Source organism: Gavialis gangeticus, unplaced genomic scaffold (genome assembly GCF_001723915.1).
Source record: "Gavialis gangeticus isolate Ggan-Ray unplaced genomic scaffold, GavGan_comp1, whole genome shotgun sequence".
In the NCBI taxonomy this organism is placed as follows: Eukaryota; Metazoa; Chordata; order Crocodylia; family Gavialidae; genus Gavialis; species Gavialis gangeticus.
Genome location: NW_017729011.1, coordinates 4393521 through 4401867, shown reverse-complemented (window position 1 = coordinate 4401867; position 8347 = coordinate 4393521). Strand labels below are relative to the sequence as shown.

General features: G+C 46.8%; 1 protein-coding gene across 1 annotated transcript in view; it reads right to left on the bottom strand.

The window, feature by feature from the left end:
- Positions 1-6551, bottom strand: part of LOC109292817 (ectonucleoside triphosphate diphosphohydrolase 8-like) — a 76903-nt gene extending 70352 nt beyond the window's left edge. The window contains exon 1 of the mRNA XM_019510416.1: positions 6285-6551. The gene's annotated coding sequence lies outside the window, so the exon portion shown is untranslated. The remainder of the gene's footprint in view (positions 1-6284) is intronic.
- Positions 6552-8347: the final 1796 nt, after the last annotated feature.

The window sequence follows — 8347 nt, the reverse complement described above, 5'->3', positions numbered from 1 at the left end:
CCAAAGGATGAATGTATGTTCTGTTTGCTACCAATCTAAACTATGCCTCTTACAGAAAACCATGAAACTTAAATCAATTCCACCTTGGACATTTGGACTGCCTGTACCTAGCCAAAATGTCAGCTTAAGGTTTATCTGACAAAATGTAGCCTGCTAAGGAATAACCGCAGCTAGCTCAAGTTAATTATGACTTGTACATGGTATGCAGTCCTTTCTAAGATTGCAAAGTCCAGATCAAAGTATGGAGAAACCAGGTGAGTTAACACTAACCAGCATCATCTGTGTTTATTTAATTTACTTAGCAGTTAGAAAGTTAGAGAGAACCATAGGGTCTCTGTCCAGCCACTTCAAAGAACACGCTTCATCGTGATTAATAAGTCACCTGTATGGCTCCTCTACCATTAGGGCCACTGCAGTTACAAGATGGATGACTAAAATAAAGGAAAATATTGCTGAGCTAGAGTTCATATAGTTTTGATTGTGAAAGAGAAATGGAGACTACTATTACATAATGAAGTTTTTGATCCTTACTACAGCACGTTGGGAGAGCAGACTTGGTAACGTAGCCAAAAATTTGGTCACCAAGTTTGGTCACCAACATTACCAAGTTTTGTTACTAAGTCAAACCAAAAATTTAGATCCAATTAATAATGAGTCATAATACTGCCTAGATTTTATAGAGCGTTTTCTTCACTAGATCTAAAACCATACATAGGTACAGGTTCCCTACTGATAACCTACTCTGCATACACAGACCTGACTGGCTCACTGTGAAGGAGGAGCTGTAAATTATGCTGAACTTGTGGCTCATAGAAATACCACTTTTTTCTTGGTTCCCTTTTCCTGAGAAAGCAAGAACTGAGTCTTTCTATATTCAGTTCATTGTAGAGCTTGTTGAAAGGTCACTTGATCACTGTGTGCATGGGTGCTTATGCAGGGAGAAGAGATCAGATAGTTGGCGGGGGGGGGGAAGTTCAGTCTAAAAGACAAAGTCATAACAAGATCCAATGGCTAGAAGCTGAAGTTAAGCAAGTTCAACCTTGTGGGGGGAAATGCAATTTCCTAGTACTGCCAGGTGACCAGAGGAAGTGGTGAACTTGGGGCTTATAAAAGAAGGCTCCTGCTTTTCGGAGCAATTCTGTATACTGTATCTATGTTGTATATAGAAGAGGTCAAACTAAATAGTTCGTTTTGGCTGTAGAGTCTTAACACATGATCTTGAATCTATAGCTATTATAAAGGCATCCACCACATCACACACAACATCCCTCTACCCTGTCTGAAGTTACGCAGTGACTTAGCGGCAGAGTTGGAACCTAGGAGTTTCATAGATTCTCAACAGGTCGTGGAGTCCAACCCCGGCCTGGGCAGGCAAGAGCCCTAGGGTCAGATGACCCCAGCCCAATGCCTATCGAGCCTTCTGTTAAAGACCCCCAAGGTAGGGGAGAGCACCACCTCCCCTGGAAGCACATTCCACATTTTGGCTACCCTTGCCATGAAGAAGTTTTTCTTGATGTCTAACCTAAATCTGCTCTCTGTCAGTTTGTGACCATTGTTCCTTGTTACCCCAAGAGGCGCCCTGTGATTCTCTGATGCCTTGCTGCACCCCACTAATGAATTTGTAGGCAGCCACAAGATCATCTCTCAGCCTTCTCTTACAGAGGCTGAAGAGGTCCAGATCCCTTAGTCTCTCCTCATAGGGCTTGGCCTGTAAACCCTTAACCATATGAGTGGCCCTCCTCTGGACCCTCTCGAGGTTATCCACATCCCTCTTAAAGTATGGCGCCCAAAACTGGATGCAGTGCTCCAGCTGCGGCCTGACCAATGCTGCATAGAGGGGAAGTATCACTTTCTTGGTTCTATTCATTGTGCATCTGCTGATGCATGATAAAGTGCAGTTAGCTTTGCTGGTGATTTTGTCACACTGACAACTCATGTTCATCTTGGAGTCCACTGTGAGTTCTTCTGCCTTGTCCTGTGCTGTTTCAATAATAGAACGATGTCCTTCCATAACAAAAAAAACTATCGTTAGCAGAACACAATCAAACTGACTGCCATTGCTTTAAATTCTACGTCGGGGAAATGCAGCAGTGGTGAAGAGAGTGGGACTGAAGTTAGCTAATGTCAGGTGAAAATTGAAAGGGTATAAAGTTTGCAGGTTATAGACTCCATTTTGAACCATTCAGTGGATCAGTCATCTCTGCTTTGCCTTTCTTTAGCTGCCACACATTATTCATACACTGAATAATGACTAGAACAAGCAAAATGGCTCACCTCTGTTTTCAACAAGGGAGATGGGGCAGCTGCCAGAATTACTAATCTTCAGCAAACAGCAACAGGAACTATCAGAGACACAACCTATAAAAGCCATCAAAACAGAAACTCATGGAAGAAACATTCTTCCTTTGCAGTCCTTCATCCAGACTCTGGGCACTAGATGCCAAAATGATCACTCCAGAAAATGTGCACTGGACACCAGTAATTTGTAGTGTGGGACGTTGCCAAGCAACACCTATCTGGCCTGCCCTTGGTGCACAACCATGGCTGCCTACATATACAGGTAGTTAGCCATGTTAGTCTGAAGTCAGGCAGAAGGCAGGGTAGCATAAGCTTTTGTTAGCAGCAGGTTACTTCATTTTACAGCATCTGATTAAGTACACCCACTGCTTATGAAAGCTTATGTTATGCAGCTCTGATTTAATTAGCCTGTAAAAAAGGTGGGCAAAATGATGGATTCAGCTGGGAGCCAGACTCCATTTCCCAGCAGCCGCTCCTTGTGAAGCTCCCAACCAATGTTCATGGAGACCCCAGGAACACGGGTCAGCGATCTGTTCCCTGCACGCCCGGCCCATGGAACCTGCTCTCGTCACAGGTTCCTGCCGCTCTGCCTTCTTCTGCGTCCAGGTCCGACCGGCTGTATGCAGCACCATGCCCAGCCCCTCTGCCTGAAAAGATTGACCTTTACAGTGACAGCCCCCACCACAGAAATACTGTTGTTTTGTCCAGGTGCCTGTCATGCGCACAGTGCTAACTAGGTCTGCATTATCGCAACGTGATCTACTCACACCTCTGCTGGAGGGTTTTTTTTGTCCTGTCTACATTGATAGGAGAGTACAGAAAGCCTTCTCTAATGCCCAGGTGTGGATAAGTGGAGCTGGGTTTCTCACAGCCTTGTGGTCACCTTGTGGCTTCTGGTTTTATCCAAAATCTAATTATTGCTGGTGGTTTGGGTTTTTTTCCCCAGCACAGGGAGAGAGAAGTTTTCCACAGATGCAGGGCCTGATTCTTGACTAGGCATCTTCATTTGCAGAAGAACAAAGGTAGGGTAAAATCCTACCATTATGAATTGGTTGCATCTCATGCACATTTTGCATAAGAGAAAATGACTGCAAGGTTCAAAGGAGTTGAGAATTAGATCCATGATGGAAACTTGCATGAGATGTACCCTTTGGAAGAGCTTACACTACCTGTACACCCTTGATGCTGAACTGCAGCCCCATGTGGTTGGCACATTTTTCCTTATGTTAGACTCAACCTAAACAAGAGAATTTCCATCTGATCCCCTTTAAAGAGGTGGATGTTGGGTGTTTGAGTTTCAGGTTCAAGACCTGTTACTTGTGTATAAAGGCTGAGGGTTCATGAGTCACAAAGGAGAACATATTTCAGCAAAAGCAGTTTCTAATAAACCCAAGCCCTCCTGCACCCCTCCGCCCTGCCCCAGGAATTGCACCAGAGTCAATCCTGGTATAAATGAAGTTCTAATGTTGGGTTTGATCCTATGCTTCTGAATGTGAACTTGGAAAAACTTTTCAGCAGAGTTCCATCGTGAGTAGGATCCCGGCTTTGATCTCTGAATGGGGAGGAGAAATGAGGGCCTTTCCCTATATTTGATGTGATCATTGTTCCTTGCCTAATTCCATGATGAATTTATGCCATTGGGCCCATTCTGTTGTTACAGCCTCAGCTGTGTTGTCTTAGCTTACTGGCACCTGCTGTAGCAGCAATTCATCTTTTCAGCTCCCCACCCACTGTTGTTCCAGGCAAAAGGGAACGCTAGCTCCCCTTAAATGAACATGTTGGTGTTCCTGGTTTAGTAACGCTATAAATAATAATTCCTTTAGGGGACTGAGCATATCCTGAGCAGTAAGATAACTTAACCTATACTTATACTAATCATGTCACCCACTGGCCTCGTGTCCAGACTTCAAAGGCATCATGAACTCAGCCTGATTATGAACTGTAAAGTGGTTTCAACTGATACCTAGCCACATGCCACCAACATGCTGCACCTGGTTTGGTGCATCTGGGAAATGCCTGTTCAAGGAAAGCCAACAAACAGCTAGAATGCTTTCAACTAGTCATTAACTTTATTCCTCTTCTAGCCGCTGGTCACTAAAGCAAAGAAAGCAGGGATAGGTGAAGTACAAGCACTCAGCAATATGTACCTATTACCAGGGGCCCCCTAAGACACCTGCTTTCAGCAAGGACACTTGTCAGGAAAGATATTTTCTGAGCCATCTCTCTCCCAGCGACAGACCTACGCCTTCCCTGCAGAGCTATGGGACTGGATGATGATATCTTTTTGGTCGTGATTTCAGTGCCTCCACACATGCTGGTGGACACCTCCAAGAGGGATCCCAGCTTGTAGCACAGAATATATTAGCTGTTCTCCTACTACATTTTTAAAACATGGGCTCCAACAGAGTCCGACTGAGGGGGAAGAGAAGCAGTAGTTTTGGGGCTGGACTCAGCACAGATGGGCAGGATGCTGGAAATGCTGAGGCCCAGCAGAGTTTCATCACTTGTGATGGTTTATTGCTGTTTTGATACGGGCAGTCACTTGATCGAGACTGATAAAGAACCTGGGTTTGTATTGAAATGATTTGACAATCAGCATTGCCATTGCTGTCCTGATTCTCATTGGGTCTGGACCTGAGCCAGCTATTTTGCATTTTAATTTTATGTTCCTAAGAGGGAAAAACAATCTGGCTTCCCTGTGCCAGTGACTGAACTGGGAGGGGCTGGGAGCTTGACTGGCTTATCTCACTGGTGCCAGAGTAAGCCAAACAAATTAGCTGCTGCCTGGTTTCTTTTGCCTCGAGAAGAGTGTATTCCTGCCTGTGAGGCAGACTGCCCCAGAAGTGACCCTCAAGAGCCTTCCTTCCCTTGTCACATGCCTACATGAATGCCAGACTCTGGGCAGGATGGGGCTGTGGGACTGCAGCTCCCCCGCGCGTCAGGAGCAGAGCGTAAGGCTCTTCAAAGGGACAGGAAGAAGGCAAAGCCATGAAATGTACTGGAGGTGGCAGGAAGAACCAGGAGGGTCCTGGAGCCAGAGCTATGAGGTATGACACCGCCCTGTGCTGCCCTGTACCCTGTATGCGTGTCTGAACACCGTAACCTAGCCCTTAGGTTTATGACATTCACCAGCACACATGTGCACGGCTCCCATAGAGCCACCCAGCTGTGCCTGAGCATAATCTAACCCTTAGTTTAGGTTTAGGTCTTGAGCTGCAAAGAGGACAGGAAAGAAGTGCCCCACTCCTGTCTTGGGCATTTAATAGATTCTGGCCTCAATGCTCTACCTTAGCCCAAGAGGCATTTTACTAATTTGTTGCCAGGGGCCTGCAAAGGGAACAAGCGCACATAAATCTTCATACTTTTAGTTAGTGGTGAATCAGATTCAAACCTCTAGACCCTTCCTTGCAAGCAGCAAGTGACCCTTTCCTGTTCAAGTAAGCACTGAAATCAGATGAAGAGGAGACCCCAGGGTAGGACAGTTCTCATTTACACTGCACTCTACCTTAGGCATCATTATTGTTTTGACAAAGAAATTCCCCCAACAGACACATTAGAGTCATTTATATCTTCCCAGTACAGAGGGCAACAGAGGGAAAAGCTTACCAGGATGTGCCTGAGGTGATGCTCTGCTGGGAGAGAAAGGGAGAAAAAAGTCCGGCACTGGTTCATTGCATGGCACGGTGTGAACCACAGCTCCAGTGCAGGAGAAACCCGAGAGGCAGAGAAGCTGTAGCAACTTCACCTGTAAAGAGATTCCCCTCTGTCCATATCAACAGGCAGAGAAATGACAAGCACAGGAAAGCTGCATCCTCAAGGCAAAGAAAGCCCCGTGCTTCACAGATGTGACCTCAGCAGGATTGTGTCCTATCGCACCCATTGCAACTGGGCTCAGGTACCAGAGAGCAGCAGGCCACCAGTCGTGTGGTGCCCTAACAAAGTGTGGCAGGCTCATTGATTTGGCCAGAAGCCGGTACTTGGCTTACCTTTGTCTTTCCTGAGCAGAGCTGGGCAGCGTGTCTTCTCCTTCCTGAGGCAACCGCACACAGCTGGAGTGTCCGATTGCAAGCAGGTCCGGGGAAGCCTTTAATCACTCTCTCCAGCTGTACAAAGGTAGACAGCGTGTCAGCGTATCTTAGCCAATCAGCTCCCCCGTGGGTGCTGCGGCTAGAATATTTTCAGCTGTCTTGAAACATGTGCCTGACACACCCCGGTGGCATATCTTGTCCTGTATGTTTATCTACAGGCAGGTTTCTTTATGTTCCTGCAATGACGCTTCTCTGCGGCACGCCAGTTAGTAGCAGTTCTGAACAGAAGGAAACCCCACCGTTTCTCTGACAGGTTTATGGAGACTAACAACCCCGTTCCTTGTCTGTGGCTTTCCTGTCTTTAAGGAGGTGGGTGACGGTGTGCCAGTGAGGGACTAACAGCACCACAGAGACCCAGGCACAGCGCGGGCAAGGGCTGGGCAAACTTCCAGCACACGGCTCTGCCAGCGTATCTAGGGGAACTGTCACAGCCTTTGTGGGCCGTGTTATTACAGCGCCCGCTGTTCTCACGCCCTTCCCACAGCTCTGCCGGTTTACATCAGTCCTGACCTGCAGCCTCCTCTGCTGCTTCAGTTCTTGGTCCCCTTCAGCAGATAACAAATTGTGCGGACAGCAGTTCACAGGCTGTGTTCGTCTAGGCCCCAGGATTTGTCCCAGGCCACTGGGCAGCCAAGAGTTGGGGAGCCCTGGAGCCTGAAGGACTAATCCTCAAAGGCAGCCTGACTCAGTGTCTCAGCAGGGCGATGCCGGCTTCCAGGGAACCAAGACTGGCCTGTTAATCATTACCCCTGCACTTCCTAGGAATTTCATTTGAGCCTGGCCTGTGACAAAGGGATGGGCTGGAACTCGGTGCCAGCTCTTCAGGAAGCACGCTCGAAGATAACACACCGGGTACCCCGGTAACATCACAACCACCAACCCTGGATAGGCACCTGGCTGGGGTCATCTGACCCCAGCACTCTTTGCTGCCCAGGGCAGAGGATCAGACTCCTTGATCTGTTGAGGTCCCTTCCAGCCCTAACATCTATGACTCTATGAACCCTTGGGGAAAGAAGAGGGAATAGTTTCCTTGTCTGAAAGCTGGAGGAGATCCAGGAGGAAGCAGCCGACCTCTTTGGTTCTGAACACAACAGTCCCTTTTAGTCTAGCGCTCTTGTACGGTTCAGTTGTTCACACATCTCTTCAAGACGGTCGCAAGGTCCTGTCATAGCTTAGCTCTTGACAGAGCCATGAGCTTTGTTTCCCTTTCCAAAAATCAGTTCCAACTATCTCACAAAACGGCCACAGCCCTCAAGAGGCAACGTTTGCTTTGTCTTCCCCTCCGTAAAAACCTTATTTTAGTTCTTCCACACTTCCTTGGTCTGCGGAAATTTTAGATCTGTTAAAACCATTGTATCTTTCTTGACCTTCTGGCTTCAAAATGCTGATCAGGGATGTTTGGCTGGTGGTGTTAACCAATCCAGCTGAGAGAGATAGGTAATTTGAGAGAAGTTATGAAAAAAGAAGAAAAACTGATCTGCTGTTTTCCCCGAAATGTGTGTTTATTCAATTGTAACTTAAAATTTAGAAACTCTCACATATTTGACACATGGTTATCATTCGCAAAGCAGCAAAGAGTCTCAAATAAATGTGCCAGGGTATGTAATAGGCAGGACAGATACACCCCTCATCACAGCAGAATGCACCATGAGCCTGGACGGGAGAGGGAGAGAGGCCAAAGGAACTGATTATGAATGTCATTGAAATTTGTCTTTTGTGGAGAAAAATGTTGTTGGACGGGGCAAACTGCTGGCTCAGTATTGAAGTACAACTGACATCCACAGAGGGAGAAGCCCCTGTTTTCAAAAGTCTCACACCAGCAGTAGGCAACTTGTGGCACCTGTGATGTATGAGGCTCAAAATCAGAGACCACATTTTTGGAAATTTGTGAATAAAGCGTTTGAAAGTCTCTTCACAGGCCCAGTCCATCATCACTTTTAAGATGAAAGTGGGATGGGGCA